Source organism: Theobroma cacao, chromosome 6 (genome assembly GCF_053813885.1).
Source record: "Theobroma cacao isolate CCN51 chromosome 6, ASM5381388v1, whole genome shotgun sequence".
Taxonomy (NCBI): Eukaryota; Viridiplantae; Streptophyta; class Magnoliopsida; order Malvales; family Malvaceae; genus Theobroma; species Theobroma cacao.
In genome coordinates, this window is record NC_142644.1 from 18,030,492 (window position 1) to 18,046,607 (window position 16,116).

Below are 16,116 nucleotides of genomic sequence, written 5' to 3' on the forward strand. Positions count from 1 at the left end.
TGTGAAAAAACTCATTTGCCCTCATTTTTTTTTTCAGAAGTTAGTGTAATCTATTGATAGATTTTGCCATCTATTGATATATTTGGTCATCTATCGAATCTATCGATGGATATGACCATTTATAGATAAATCTGTCTATTTATCAATAAATGTTCTTTTGTGCTCTTTTAAAAAGATCTTTCTAGATAAAACCTATCGATAGATGAAGAGCATCCATCAAAAAATTTTCTCTAGTAAGTAGAAATAAACATTGGAAACTTGTCCAATTGGACTTTTTTTCACACTAAACTTTGCAAATCATCTTAATGCATCACAACATGAATTTTCCAAGATTAAAACTTAGTTTAAATGTTCAAAACATGAAACCTATGTGCTCACCTAAGGATTTCTTAATTTCATTGCATTAAATCAAGGTGGGATTTTACATGTGTGTACAAATCAAAGAATAAAAATTTGTCTAGCTACAATAAAAGAATAGTATCTTAGTTTTATAAATTGGTATAACTTAGAGGGTTTTTATTATTTAAACAAGTATTTATCATATATTTCAATTTAAGGTTGTCACCTATAGAAAAGAAGAGTTGAGATCCTCTTCATTATTTTTATTTATTAATTTTGAATAAGTTTATCTTGTAAAAAAATTACACAAAAAAGTATGTTAGATTTAAAATATCGACGATGTTTTCCATCAATTGAAACTTGTGCTTTTAAAATAAACACCTCATAAAACATTTCATGAAAATCATTATTTATTATTTTATGACTTTATTTTACAAGTGTTTGTTTTAGATACTCAACTTAAGGCTCATCTTGCACTATAAATATTAAGTCTTCAAATTTGTTGATTTCTAATGCAATCAATATTGGTCTTTCATGTCACGACCCGGTACTCCCCTCGAGCCCGTGACAACCGCCGCGGTGTCCCGGTAGACACTTATTGCCCGGAATGTCAACTCGAAACCCCGCAAGGCTTTACTATCAGTTTCTCTGTTCCCTTGTGAGCAACCATTGTCAAATATCGTGTTCTAAAATATTTTAAGCTGTTTCCAACTTTAAACAAATAAAATATTAATTTTTTTGTCTCACAAGGGTATTTTGGTCATTTTTCTCAAAAATTTTAAAACTGGCTAAAACGTAATATACAAGTACAAAACACACAATTCATATTCAAAATGAGTTTAAAAGTCTAAAATCTTCATTTAAAACGAAATTATGGTTATTTGAATATAATAAGAAAATAAAAGAAATATTAAGTAAAATATTCTATTTTCTTATAAAACAATATTTATAGAGTTATACGTGAATAATTTTTATAACGTAAAAGTTAAATAAATTTATACATACTTAAATACAGTAAGCCAAAATATTTAATTTAATTTACAATAACAAGAGTGCCCCCGAATAAACAAAAGTAAAGAGGACTGTGAACCTACTGTTTGGAAAATGTAGATCCCATTGTAGTCCTCGATGAGATCAGCTATCTACAGTCTATACTGAACCTGAAATGGGTGGAAAGGAGGGTGGTGAGATTATAAAATCCCAATGAGTAAACAAACATCATCATAAACATCTAGAGTTGAGTACATGGAGACAATAAAGTAAATCATCATAAACTGGGTTATAGCATTAGAACACATTTTGTTCAAAACACGTAAAGAGGCTTATGAATCTCATAAAAATCTAGGCTTGTGCCATAAATCCATTCTCGGGGACACCTTGGCCGAGGCATCCTATCGAGACCGCCAAGGCTATTAAAATTCACATTTCACATAAATCATATTTTTGTTTTGAAAACATAGCCGTTCCTTGGCGTTGGCTGAGTTCCCCCTCACGTGGTGGTTTAGCGTGAAGTGAACCCTAAACTTTACCCCAGGAGATACCCTACGCGCCTCTCCGTTCGAGGTAAGAATATAATGGGGTTTACCGTGCCCCTCTAAAAGGCTGGTCCACAGAAACCCCCTACTGCAGTGATTAATTAATATATAATCCACCATATAATAAAACTCAATAACATGATATGAAAATTTTGTAATTCGTAGTTTTTCAAGGTAACCAAACAATTCGCATTTCAATACAATTGCCAACTAGCCAATCATGCTCGATTTATCATAAGCTAGTTAATTTAAACAATCAAATTGCCACAATTAACAGTCTCCGTGTACTCTATTTTTCAAAATCACTATTAATTTCAAAACAATTTATAATTTAATTTCATTGAAACTCATTTATTCATAAAACATGAAAATTTATCTTTTTAAATTCTTTTTTCCATAGAATTCATGAAAGCATCTAAAAACCACCCTAGATAATTAAAATGACGGTAAGTTTACTCACTATGTCTAGAATGCAGACTTTCGAAGCACTCTGTCTACTGGTCCTCGGATGCAATTTCCTTGCCTTTATCGGAGGACTCACCACCTTGACACAATACAAAATCGAGAGTTTCACCAAGTTGGTACTAAATCAAAATTAAACTAATTTAGATTACCAATGCATGATATGGAATGCAAAATGCACTGGTAACTATCTAAACCCGGTATTGGCCTAATTCGTCTTATCACCCGATTAAATTCCTAACGGGTCTGTTTAAACTCCAATTTAATTCTTTTCAGTTTCTATACCTCAATTGCACCCAAATTAACTTAATGTCCCTCTGTGTGGTGCAAATTATCAGTCTCAACAGCAAATTACGAAAATACCCCTAGTGGGTAAAAATTCGTATTTTTGCTCTGAAAATTCCCATTATTTTTCTAGGCTCATAATTCATCATTCCTTAACCAATTCTCCTAGAATAAAATCAAACTCATCCTCACTCACTACATGGTAAATTCAGCCATTAATGGTTGGGGGAGAAAATAAATTCTTTTCTTGTTGTTTTGTTTCTAAATATGCTAAACTAACTAAAAACACTAACATAAATTAAAATCAAATAAATCCAACAACTTTCTCTCTCCTAACCCATTTTTTCAGAATTTAATTCATCATGAAAACATGTAATTTAATCATGGAAAATAAAGAGAAATGCTTGGGAATAAGAAAACTCAAGCTTAATAGAAAAAACTCACCTTTTTCACTTAATTTCCTTGAAAATTCACACTTTTTCTTTGATTTTCTCTCTCTAGGGTTTTGTTTTTGTTTTCTCTCTCTTCTTGCTGGTTTGGCCGGCCATGGGGTGGAAGATGGGCTGATTTTGTGCCTTTTAAAAAGGAAAATAATAAATTAATAAAGGGATGACACATGGCATCATGTCATTGGCCCATTTTTAAAATTTTAAAAATTTAAACATTTTATCTCCACCACATGTTTAGTCAAGGGTCAAAGATGAAGACAAAGGAAGACCATGTGCTGGAAAAAATATCCTGGTGGTGGAAAATTACAATTTTGCCCCTGAGGTGGCAAAATTACCATTTTACCCCTATACTCCAAATTATACCGAAATTAAAATTTTTCACTTCTAAACCTTAAATCATACTTCAATAAGTCAAATTATACTCTAATAAGTCAAATGGGGTCAAAAAATCTTTTCTAAAATTCCCATTTTGTCCCCAGGTGGCAAATGACCATTTTGCCCCTAGTTAGTGAAAATTCCGATTTGACTCCAAATTACCATTTTAAGTCATCCATGAACTGTGAAACTCTTAATCTCACCTTAAAATTCCTATTTGATCTAGTTCGAGGATTAAATAAACTTTGTTGTACCTCTAGGTACAATACCGACTTTTGTAAATTTTTCGGGACTCTCCTAACATGCAATCATGCTATCATCACATGTATGTCATGAATAGTATTTTATAAGGTCGGGCTTTACATTTCACATCCTTATTTCTTGTCCATCTTCAATAAAAATTTAGATTCTTTTTCAAACTTTTTCTATATGAACTCGATTGTATTGGTTTTTGTTACTTGTATTTTGGTAGCATTAATTTAGTTATTAATAATATATTTTAAAGCCAATCACTAATATATGGGAAAAAAAAGAGTCAATAACCAATAAGTTAGCATACATTTTTAGGCGAACATGCATACAAAAAGATTTTTTAAATTCATGTTATACTTGTTTATATCATTTGAATAGTTTAGATTTTTAAATTTTTGTAATAGGACTTTTGCACATAAAAATCAATTATTTTCCTAACATATTGAGTATTTAATCTTAGTTACCAAATAGTATATATCTTAGATTGTCATCATCACCAAAATTTTGTTTATAGAACATATGATATATAAAAGTTGTCATTCAAAAGGATTAGATAATAAATTATGGATCCATAATTTATAAAAAAATAATAATGAGAAAAATACACTCAAATCTAATACCAAAAGGACATAATACAAAAATAATCATGTACAAAGAAGGGAAAAATGAAAAAAAAAATTCTTTTATTGCTAATTTCAGTTAGAATATATTAATCGATATCTTTGCAATTTTTTTGAATGACAATTGATGTCATTACCTTTTGCTACTTATTATAAATTAAATAATAAACATTCGGTATTATAATCCTAGTCATGGGACTTTAAGTCCATTCCTAATTAGGATAGGAAAAATCCTTGAAAACACATTCAGTTACACTTGTATTAAACCAAAACTAAAGAATTTATATTTAATTATTTATATAAGTGTACTACTTTATTTTTATTATATAATTAGTACATATTTGTTATTTTTATTAATTATATATTTACTGTTATTATTATCCTTTAAATGAAAAAAGTTTCAATGAAGAAAGTATTATTGATTAATGTTTATATTAATAATATACCAAAGTTACAGAAATTGCATTTAACTTATTGACTCTCTTTACAAATTTTATATTTTGGTTGGTTCTATAAAAATTATTATATTTAATATGTTGCTTTCAATCGAGTATAATATGAATTTAATAGAATAAAAAATAAAAGAAAACAAAAAACCACGAAGACGCAGACAAACAATACATACCTGAACTTCTTAAGCTAATTGACCATGTGATAAAAAAGCCATTTATTAATTAAGAAAAACCTCTGTATTACTCCATTCTTTGTTAAGTTGTTTAAACATCATTTTTTATTTTAATCTTTATGACATTCTGCTAAGTCCAATATTATCATAAGACATTAGATATCTAATTCTATTTATTATAAAAAAAAAAACCTAAAATCATCATCAACATCTGAATACTATTAATAATACAGTTAAATCTCTATAAATTAATACTTTTGAAACCATAAAAATTTATTAATTAATTGAGATATTATTTAATTGATAAATTATAATTTTTTAATTTATACATAAATTAAAAAAATTAATTTACCAAGGTATTTTTTATTTTTTTGAAAACAATGAACTTAATATATGTATTGTGTATTATGATTATACGAATATTACTTAATTACTAAATTACAAATTATCATTATGTTATGTATTTGTTAAACAAACTAAGTTTATGAATATAATTAGTCTTTTTAAATAAAAGTCCTGGATCTATCCATTTGACAAGTACATAATGGGAAATGGTGAAAAAGATGAAGTTGAAGATGATAGTTCTATAAAGCCTATCTCGTGCAAAGATGCATTCAAAGCAACCATCGCATTGTATAATTTTCTCTTACAATATGAAAACGTTACACCGGAGCTTCTTAATACACTAAGAAAAGCTAGAGATAAGGTCCAAAAAGACATCACCTTTAAGAAGAAACAAGTAACATTTTAAAGTCATATTTTGCAAAGATCACCTAATTAAGTCATATATATATCATTTCGATATATAAGAAGATTATTAATTTACATATCAAGTGAGACCTATGTTTTTTTTAAATGTATTATCTTATAAATTTGGTGAATTATTAATTTACCACATTGGTCCCGAGTCAAGACTGGTCAAAAATATTATTTAATTGAGATTATTAATTTATCAAATATTAATTTATAGAGATATATTGTATTTTATATAAAAATAAATAAAACTCTATTACAAAAGACATAAATTAAATCTTGTAATGAACGTAAAAAATTTTTGAATATTTAGATCTTGTTATTGTAGATTTTTATTGGAATTTATACTAAAATTATTACAACCAAATATTAGATAATTAATTTTTATTAAATTAAAGCTAAATATGACCATCAACTTTTATCTAAAATAATAAAAAGTTAATAATATATTCTTTTATCATACTTTCTTTATATTCTCACTTTACTTTTCTATAATTCAAAATATTATAGCAATATTTATATTTTTCAATATTGGTCTTTTTTATTTGGTTTTGGAGCAGGTAGGATGTATGGCAATATTACACTGTAAGAGGGGAGTTAATTCGGTAGTTCATGAAATTGCAAAAACAATAAAAAAGCTACAAATGGATTTTGTATTATGGAGGGAGATGTCTACTCTTCCTATGGCTGTTCCACAGGTTATTAGGGAGGATGGGTTGGTGGAATTAAACTAATGATAATTTAGATCGATATGATTGATGGGCATTTTTTTTTGCTCGTGAATTTTGTCCCACTGAGTTTCCGATGGGAAGGTTTTTAACAAGGCTCATCTTCATGTCATAGGAGCGTTATAATATTAGGGACTATGGTTGTATTTATTTTATATGTCTCATGTTATAACTACAATTATTTTTTGTTAGGAAATGAATTTTTTATTTCTCAAAAAAAAATATTACTCAATTCAAACTTTATAATTTATTAGCAACACATTTCTTTAATAACTCACTTCGATAACGCACACAAAACATTGCGCAAGGTTATTGCTCTCTCTTAAAAATTCTTACAGTCCTACTAATTAACATATCCATACATTTTCTGCAAGTACAATATGATGCTTGTCTTTAATATGTGATTGGTTACTTTAAATAATTAAAATTAATATTTCTCTCATTTTCTCATGTTTTACTCATTTCGTTTGCACGGAAAAATCATATCCATTACTTCTTCGAAGTTAATTAAAACATAAAGAAAGGATTGGTTTTATATAACATTAAATTGTAAATTGTTTCCTAGCTACTCATTATGCATTATGATTAGTTTTCATTTGCCATATAATAAGATATTCAAAAAGGGACAAACTTATCCCTTTTTGTAAAACTCAAGATACAAAGGGTCTTTATATACTACAAAGAATCATTCTGGTGTTCTAAAACTCAGCTTTGTGATTACAAGGCTAACCAAAATGGAGCAGCGCCCATGGAAATGGTGGCAGACTTTTAATGGACTGCTTGCTCAAGGAGGTGCGACAATTTGAACTTATACACACTACGGGGAGGTAATACCTTGGCTTGTGTTGGCTTGGTTTTTGGAATTGTGACTGTTATGTTCAGGTCAATTTAGATTTGTTATGGTCTAGTTGGATGGCTTTAGTGATATCGATGGCTAATTGTTAGACTTGACAATTCGTATATTTGTATTGTATAAATATAGGGTATTAATAGTTATATAGGTGAATACAAATACGACATGATTAATTAATCGTGTTAGAATCTCAAACACATACATGAATACGTTTAATAAATGTATAACACGACACGATACAACTAACGCGTTTATTATTAAATATCTTAAAACAACATCTTTATTAAATGCGTTGGGTTAAATTTTATACAACACAATACATTAACATGATTAAAATGTATACAATTTATGATCTGCTTACATCATTAATACGATTAATACACAATTGACACGATTAAATTGAAATATGTACAAGTAAAATATGATTATATTATTCAAATTTACTACAATATTTACCAAATATAATAAAATTTAATATCAATAAATCTTAATTATCATAAAAATATTAGTATTTATATGAATCAATAAATGGGTCTTAATCGTGCACTAAATGTATCTACACAATACATGAACATGATTAAATAAATGAGTAATAAAAGAGTCATAAGTTATATAAGCACATAATAACACAATTAATTAATTATGTTAGATGTGTCTTAGATGAGTTAAGTGGTTTGTCGCAATTAAGACAATTTATTCGTGTTGTCATCACAACATCCACCCAAGTAAATATACACTTACTAGACCTATCAATTTTGTGCACAACACAAACACAACACGGTTTTGAGTGAATTTGGGTTTAGACTAATCATGTTTCATGTTTTAATTGTGTCGATATAATTAATAACTGAAACACAATTAGCCTAAACCTAAATTCACTCAAACCCATGTTGTGCTTGTGTTGTGTTGTGTTGTGTTGTCATGTCGTGCACAAAATTGATAGGTCTAGTAAGTGTATATTTACTTGGGTGGTTGTTGTGATGACAATGGGTAAGTATATATTTATTCAGTTTAGGCATTAGCTGATGGTATGTGTAACACCCGACCCTAAATTATCTGTGATATATCATTCACATGCTTTGGATAGCATGTTTGTATATTGAATTGCCCCGGAAAACAAGTTAAATGATTATATTGCCCCAATGGTAGGTTCAGTCAAATAAGTGTTGAACTAGTTTAAACAGAGAATCGAGGATGAATTTGAGAAAACTAAAACCCATGGGTTGATTTAAAATGAGGATTCAGAGTTTGAGGTCCGATATGGAGTTAATCCGAACTTTAAGTATTTTAGGGGCAAAATGGTAATTTGCCACCTGAGGACGAATATGGAATTTTTTTTAATCCCGTTTGATTAAGATTGATTATATTAAACTTATTGGAGTATAATTTGAGGGTTTGGCAATGAAAAAGGTTAATTTCGGTTATTTCTGGAGTGTAGGGGCAAAATCGTAATTTTTCCACCCGTAGATAAAATTTGAGATTTTGAGAGAATTTAGATCACATTTGACAAATTGGAGAATGGTATGAGTATAAGGGATGAAAAATATGTCTATGGGCAAATTTTCAGTTTTTGGGGTAAAAATGTAATTTTTGACTTTTGCGGGGGCAAAAGTGTAAATTTCAAAAAATTACTCCACCAAGACTTTGGATAAGTCTGAGAATTTTATCTAAGATATGGATATGTGGGACAAGTGTATGGTGAAAATTTGGAAATAAATGGATGGCTAGAATTTAAGGAATTAATAAAATAAAAACAAATGAATAAAATAATATTATATTATTTTAGCCTTTAAAAATGTCAAAATTCCAGAATTCTCATATTCTTCAGCTGCCCAAACCAGGAGAGAAAAAGGGGGAAAAGAAATAAGAACCCTAGCTGAAAAATTTTGGGGAAAATCAAGAGAAATCAAGAAATCAAGCATTAAAAAGGTAAATTTCATTGATTTTCCTTGTGATTTTCACTACCCATGCATTTTTTTCTCATTTCCATGCAAAATTAGAAAGTGGGTATGGACACCCATGCTGGCCAAACCTCCATGGATGAGTTTTGAGCTTGAGTTTTGGTTGATTTTAATTGAATTAAGTGATTTTAGTTAGGTTATATTGAAATATAGCAAAAATAAGCTAGAGAAATAATTTTCTCCCATTGAAACCCATTATGTTGAATTTTCTAGGGGAATATTGGCTGCTGATCTTGATGTTTATTTGAGGAATTATGATGAATAATGATGAATTATGAGCCTAGAAAAATAATGGGAATTTTTAGAGCAAAAATATGAATTTTTACCCACTAGGGGTATTTTTGTAATTTGCTACAGGGACTGATAATTTGCACCACACTGAGGAACATTAAGTCAATTTGGGTGCAGTTGAGGTATAGAAATTGAAAAAAATTAATTTGAAGTTTAAACAAACGCGTATATCGATTTATCGGGTAAAAGACCGAAATAGGCTAACACCGCGTTTAGGCAAAATTTAGACATTTTGCACTTCATATCATGCATTAGTAGTATAAATTAGTTTATTTTGGTTTAGTACCAAAGTAGTAAACCTCTTAATTGTACAATTTGTCAAGGTGACGAATCCTCTGGTAAGGGCAAAGAAATCGCACTCGAGGAGTAATAATTGGAGTACCCGAATTTAGTTTTCAGAAACTGTGAGTAAACTTATTATCGTCTTAATTATCTAGAGTAGTTTTATACAATTGTGTGATTTTATGGAAAATGGGTTTAAATGGTAAATTGCTATGTTTTAAGAGAAATTGTGATTTTATAGAATGATTTTATAAATTTTCTGGAAAATCGAATACTGGTTTTGAAAATAGAGTAATTGGAGACTACCTGCTTGTGTTGTAAATTTAGGAGTTTAAATTGAATAGCTTATGACAATAAATAAGCATGAATGGCTAAACTGATTTTGGTGTTATAATTATTTATATTGTGTATTTAGCCTTGAGAGGCTAGGTTGCGATAAATTGTCATGTCATGCAGAAAAAGATTTTATAAATCAGGTGGTAGATAAAAGATTAGCTACTACAGTGGTGGGGGGTTCCGTGGGCCAACCTATTAGAGGGGCATGGTAAACTCCTTTATATTCTCACCTCGGTCGTAGAGGCGCGTAGGATATCTCCTGAGGTGGGCTTTTTGAGTGCACTTCACGTGGACCACCGCGTGCGAGTGAGACTCAGTCAACGCCAAGGAACGGCTATGTTTCAAAATAAAAATATGATTTATGCGAAATATGAATTTTTAACAGCCTTGGCGGACTCGGTTGGATACCCCTGGTCCAGGTGTCACTGAGTACAGGATTTGGCATGAGCCAAGTTTTGAGTAATTCACGAGCCATATTGATTAGTTGGTTGAAATGAATATTCATGATGTGAAAAAATTGCTGAAATGAATTATTTTTAATTGGCTCATTTACTCGCCTTTAGATAGTTTAGATGGTGTCTGTTTACTCACTGGGATTTTATAATCTCACCACATTCAATTCCACACATTTCAGGTTCGGGATAGCCGGTAGATAGCCGATTGTATCAAGGACTTCAGTTAGCCTTGCATTGTCAAAATTATAGGTTCACAGACTCACATCTTATTGGTTAGTTGGGGGCCTACGTGTCATTGTAAAAGTAATTTTATATTTTCATTATCTGATTTAAAATATGTATGAACATATTTAGCTTTTACACCATGTTTTTGGCGAGTTTCGATATTATTGAAGAAAAATGACAAAAATACCCTCGTGAGTCAAAAAATAATATTTTATTATTTTGATTTGGAAACGACTTACAATTTCTTGAAATGTTAGATTTAATAACTGTCGCTCACTGGGGAGATGCGGAAGCTAATGCTAAGCCTTGCAGGGTTCCGATCGGCATTCAGGGTAATGAGTGCCTATCGGGACATCGCGGGAGTTGTCACGGGCCCAATGGGAGTTCTGGGTCATGACAGTATGAGTCAAGGATGGCACACCTAATTTTTGTTTAGAGGTGCAGTATTAGGTTTAGTCTTAAGGTCGATGTTAGAATGATCAACAGTGCCACCAAAGGCTCTTTGTGTGGATACTTCTTATGTAAATGTACAGTTTATTTCCGTTCAAAATGACATTGTTATTGCCATGAGTCTTCAACTACTCAAGGCTATAGATTCCAAATGGCATAACGGTTTTGAGACTAATAAAACATACTATAAAAAAAAATCAACATCTGGATACTGATTACTATTAAGAGTATTTTATATAAAAATGTTAGAATACACATACATTGAATCTTATAATGGACTTAAAATATTATTGAGTTATTTAGATATTGTTGTTTTAAATTTTTTATGGAATCTACATTAAAGTTAAATTATTACCACCAAATATTAGATAATTAATTTTTATGAAAATATACCTAAATATGACCATTGAGTTTTAACTAAAATAATATAAAGTCAACAGTATTATTTTTATTATACTTTCTTTATATTCTCACTTTACTATTTTATAATTCAAAATATGATAGTGAGATTTATATTTTTCAACTTTCATCGTTTTTATTTGGTTTAATTTTTTAATGATTTAATTTATTTTATTATTTTTAACTATCATAAAATTATTTTATTTTATTTATCTTTTATCCAAAAACTTATGGTTTTTTTAGTAAAGTTGCATATTTTGTTTTTCATTAGTAGAAATAAATTGAAATATTATGAAAGATGTTTCCACATCCTAAAACACTTCTACGTTAATTTTGTCGAATGCTATTTGAATTATCATTACAACACCTTTAAAACAGCTCTACTCCAACCGCACTTCTTACAAAAACACCAACCGAGCCAATAAGGCTCTCAATTTTTATATTTTTATTTGGATACAAGTCTCTGAGACTAATAGTGCAAACAATTACCATAAAAACTTATCAATGGGTCTCTACTTCATAAAGCCCTGTTCTTTTTTAGCTTTTTGTCACTATCATCTATTTCTTACTTCCACACACACACACACATACACACAAAGTAAAATCTCTAAAAATTAGTATCCTCGAGATCATGAAAATTTATTAATAAATCGAGATATTATTTAATTAATAAATTACTAATTTATTAATTTATACATTAATTAATAAAAAATTAATTTATCAAAGAATTCTTTTTTTTTCCAAAACATTGAGCCTAATACATGTATTGTCTATTGTGATTATACGAATATTACTTAATTACTGAATTACAAATTATCATTATTCTATGTATTTGTTTAACCAAAACAAATTCATGAATGTAATTAGGCTTATTAAATAGAAGTCATGAATTTATCCATTTTTTTTTCAAGATGCATTATTGTTGTCGATTTTATGAAAATCTTTTGGAGGGCTAAAATTGAGATTCCAAATCTAAAGAAGATAAATGTTTTTGAGGCAATGAATTTTACAATCTCGTCTTGGACAACAAATGTTCAAGCAATTGCAATTGCAAATTGTTTTCGACAATGTAAAATTAGGTCTATAGATAACATGCCTCCAAAGAATTTTGATCAACACTCAAATGATAGAGCTATTCAACAATTACACGTTCTAATCAAAGAGTTTACGCATCATGATATAATGGATGCTGAGTACCTTTTGAATTACCCAAGAGAAATTTAGGCAACTTCAGAGTTGTTGAGTGACAAGCAAATTATTTAGAAGGCCATGGGAAATAATAAAAAAGATGAAGTTGTAGACAATAGTTCTGTATTGGAGTCTGTCTTATGCAAAGATGTACTTAAAGCAATAATCACATTGCTTAACTTTCTCTTACAATACGAGAACACTACACTAGAGCTTCTTAATGGCTAAGAAAAGTTAGAGATGTGGTCCAAGGAAACAATAATTTCAAGAAAAAAAAGTAACATTTGAGTCATATTTTACAGAAGCCTCCTAATTAAGTCATGTATATATATAATTTTGATGTATAAGAAAATTATTAATTTATATATTGAATGGGTCTTATGTGTTTTTTTAAAATATATTGTCTTATAAATTTAGCGAATTATTAATTTATCATGTTGGTCTCAAGTCGGGACTAACTAAATGTCAAACCCTGTTCTATAAAATAATTACGACGTCATTTACATGCTCAATAAAATGTTTGCATATTTAAGAAGTTCGAGGAATCATTAAAAGACGATATTGCCCCTACTAGTACCATTAAGTCGATTAAGCCTCGAATTAGTTCAAATAGGAATTTTAAGGTGAAATTAAGAATTTCACAGTTCAGGGATGACTCAAAACAGTAATTCGGAGTTCGAGGATCAATTTGGAATCAAACCGAAATTTTCACTATCTAGGGGCAAAATGGTCATTTGCCACTTGGGGATAAAATGTGAATTTTTAGAAAAGATATTTTGGCCCCATTTGACTTATTGGAGTATGATTTGAGTAATTGAAGTATGATTTGAGGTTTAAAAGTGAAAAATTTTAATTCTAGTATAATTTGGAGTATAGGGGCAAAATGATAATTTTACCACCCCAAGGGCAAATCGATAAATTTTTACCTCAAAATTTGTCCAGACCAATGGATTTTATTCATCATGGAAATGGATAAACATGAGAAATGTGTGGTGGAGAATTAAAGAATTAAAAGTCAAAATTTAAAATTTGAACCAATAAGGAAATGCCATGTGTCATGTTTTTATTATTTTATTATTTTTTTATAAAAAGGCAAAAAAATCAGCCCATTTCTCCCATAGTGATCAGCCAAATCAGAAGAGAAGAGAAACCAAGGAAGAACAACCTAGGTGGGAAAAATCAAAGAGAAAGTGTTGGAATTCAAGGATTTGATTAAGCAAAGGTAAAATTTCTTTGATTTTGCTAGTGACTTACCTTACCCATGCAATTTTCCCTTAATTTCCATGGTTAAATTACATGTTTTCATGATGAATTCATGGCTGGTCAAAATGGGTATGGAGAGAGAATGATCTTGGATTGGTTTGATTTTTAGGTATGTTAGTGTTTTTAGGTAATTAATGATGTGTAGTATGAAAACAAGTGAAGAAAACCACCAAAGGTTTGGTGCCCATCAATAGCCGAATTCTCTAAGTGAATAATGAGGAAGAATGGGATGTTATTCTAGGTGATTTGATTAAGAAATAATAGTTTTTGGTGTAGGAATCAATGAATTATGGAGAGAAAATTAAGTAGGAAAAATCACGGAGTTAGTGTACCATTGTTGGCCGAAAGTTCCAAGAAAAAAAGTGAAGATAAATTTTTCCTAATTGTGTGTTAATTAGTTGTGTTTGGTGAGTTGAGGGATTGAAAAAAAAATGGAGCAAGTTGGAGTGAAATTGGACGCATTGGTCAATTTATCGGATGAAAAATCGACTTAGGCCAATAACGGGTCTAGATAGCTACCCGTGCATTTTTCATTTCATATCATGCATATATATCGAGCCTAAAATAGCTTATGACTATTAGACACAATTTAATTGGAATATGTGTCATGGATTATAGCTAGGTGGTGAGCCATTGGATACGGGTAAAGGATTGTACCCGCGGACTGAAAATAGGAGTATTTCTACTCCTAATACTGTGAGTGGACAATTTATGGTCTTAAATATCTAGAGTAATTATACTTGTTTGATGTTTTTATTGAATGGTGAGTTTAAATTATAAAATATTAAGTTTCCCAATTAAAATATTTTTTTAATAAAAATGAGATTTATACTGATTTTGAAATCAAATATTGTTTAGGGAAAATTGAATATATGGAGACTGTGTTGAAATTTATGATTTTATATGTTATTAAAATTGTGGCTTATGACACTATGGTAGCATGATGGCTAAATTTTTTAGGTTGGCATGAAATATATGAACAGTTTGGGATTGGTCTCGGTAGACTGGATTAAATTTTATTTGCCATATTATGCTACTAGAAATTTTATGGGTCTGGTGGTATATTAAACAATCACTGCAGTGGTGGGGGTTTCCGTGGACTGCCTATGAGAGGGGTACGGTAACCCAATTATATATTTACCTTCGATGGGAGATGTTAGGTGAAGTATCTCCTGAGGTAAGATTTGAGTGCACCTCACGTTCGGGCCACCACGTGAGAGTGAGACTCAGCCAACCCCAAGGAACGGCTGTGTGTTAGATGTGAAAACATGTTTATGGGTATGAGATATTTAACAGCCTTGGCGGTCTCAGTGGGATACCTTGACGAAGGTACTTGCGAGAATGATTCTGGCAAGGGCCAAGTTTAAGAAACTCATAAGCCAGGGAAATTTTGATGAAAATAAATTGTTTGGTATAGATTGAAACGAATTTTGCATTATGAACATTATTGAGATATAACGTTTTTATATTGTCTCCATCTACTCGGCTTTAGATGCTTTTGATGGTAATTGTTTACCTACTGGGATTATGTAATTATAATCTCACCCCTCTTCCTATCCATTTTTCAGGCTCAGGACAGTTTGTTGATAGTTAATTAAGACGAGAATTAATCTCAGAGTTGCATCCTAGAAAGTAAGGGTTCATAACCCTACACCTTCTTGGTCAGTTGGGGGCTCACATGTCACTGTAAAAGTAATTTTATACTTCAGTTATCTGATTTAAAGAATGTATGAACATATTTATCTTTTACACCATGTTTTTAACGGGTTTCGGTATATTTGAAGAAAAATGGCGAAAATGCCGTTGTGAGCCAAAAAATAATATTTTATTGTTTTGATTTGGAAACGACTTATGATTTCTTGAAATGCGAGATTTAATAACTGTCGCTCACCGGGGAGATGCGGAAACTGATGTTAAGCCTTGCGGGGTTTTGATCGACATTCGGGGTAATGAGTGCCTATCGAGACGTCGCGACAGTTGTCACGGGCCC

At 30.2% G+C, this 16,116-nt stretch overlaps 2 long non-coding RNA genes across 2 annotated transcripts; one reads left to right on the forward strand and one right to left on the reverse strand.

The window, feature by feature from the left end:
- Nucleotides 1-1,364: 1,364 nt before the first annotated feature.
- LOC148762110 (uncharacterized) lies at nt 1,365-3,253 on the reverse strand. Its single transcript, XR_016026944.1, has 3 exons — nt 3,066-3,253; nt 2,335-2,418; nt 1,365-1,499 (listed from the first exon to the last, which is right to left on the reverse strand). It is a non-coding gene; the product is annotated as an uncharacterized LOC148762110 (long non-coding RNA).
- A 5,854-nt stretch (nt 3,254-9,107) lies between these two features.
- LOC148762111 (uncharacterized) lies at nt 9,108-10,925 on the forward strand. The gene is made up of 3 exons (XR_016026908.1): nt 9,108-9,205; nt 9,852-9,932; nt 10,781-10,925. It is a non-coding gene; the product is annotated as an uncharacterized LOC148762111 (long non-coding RNA).
- The last annotated feature ends 5,191 nt before the right edge of the window (nt 10,926-16,116 follow it).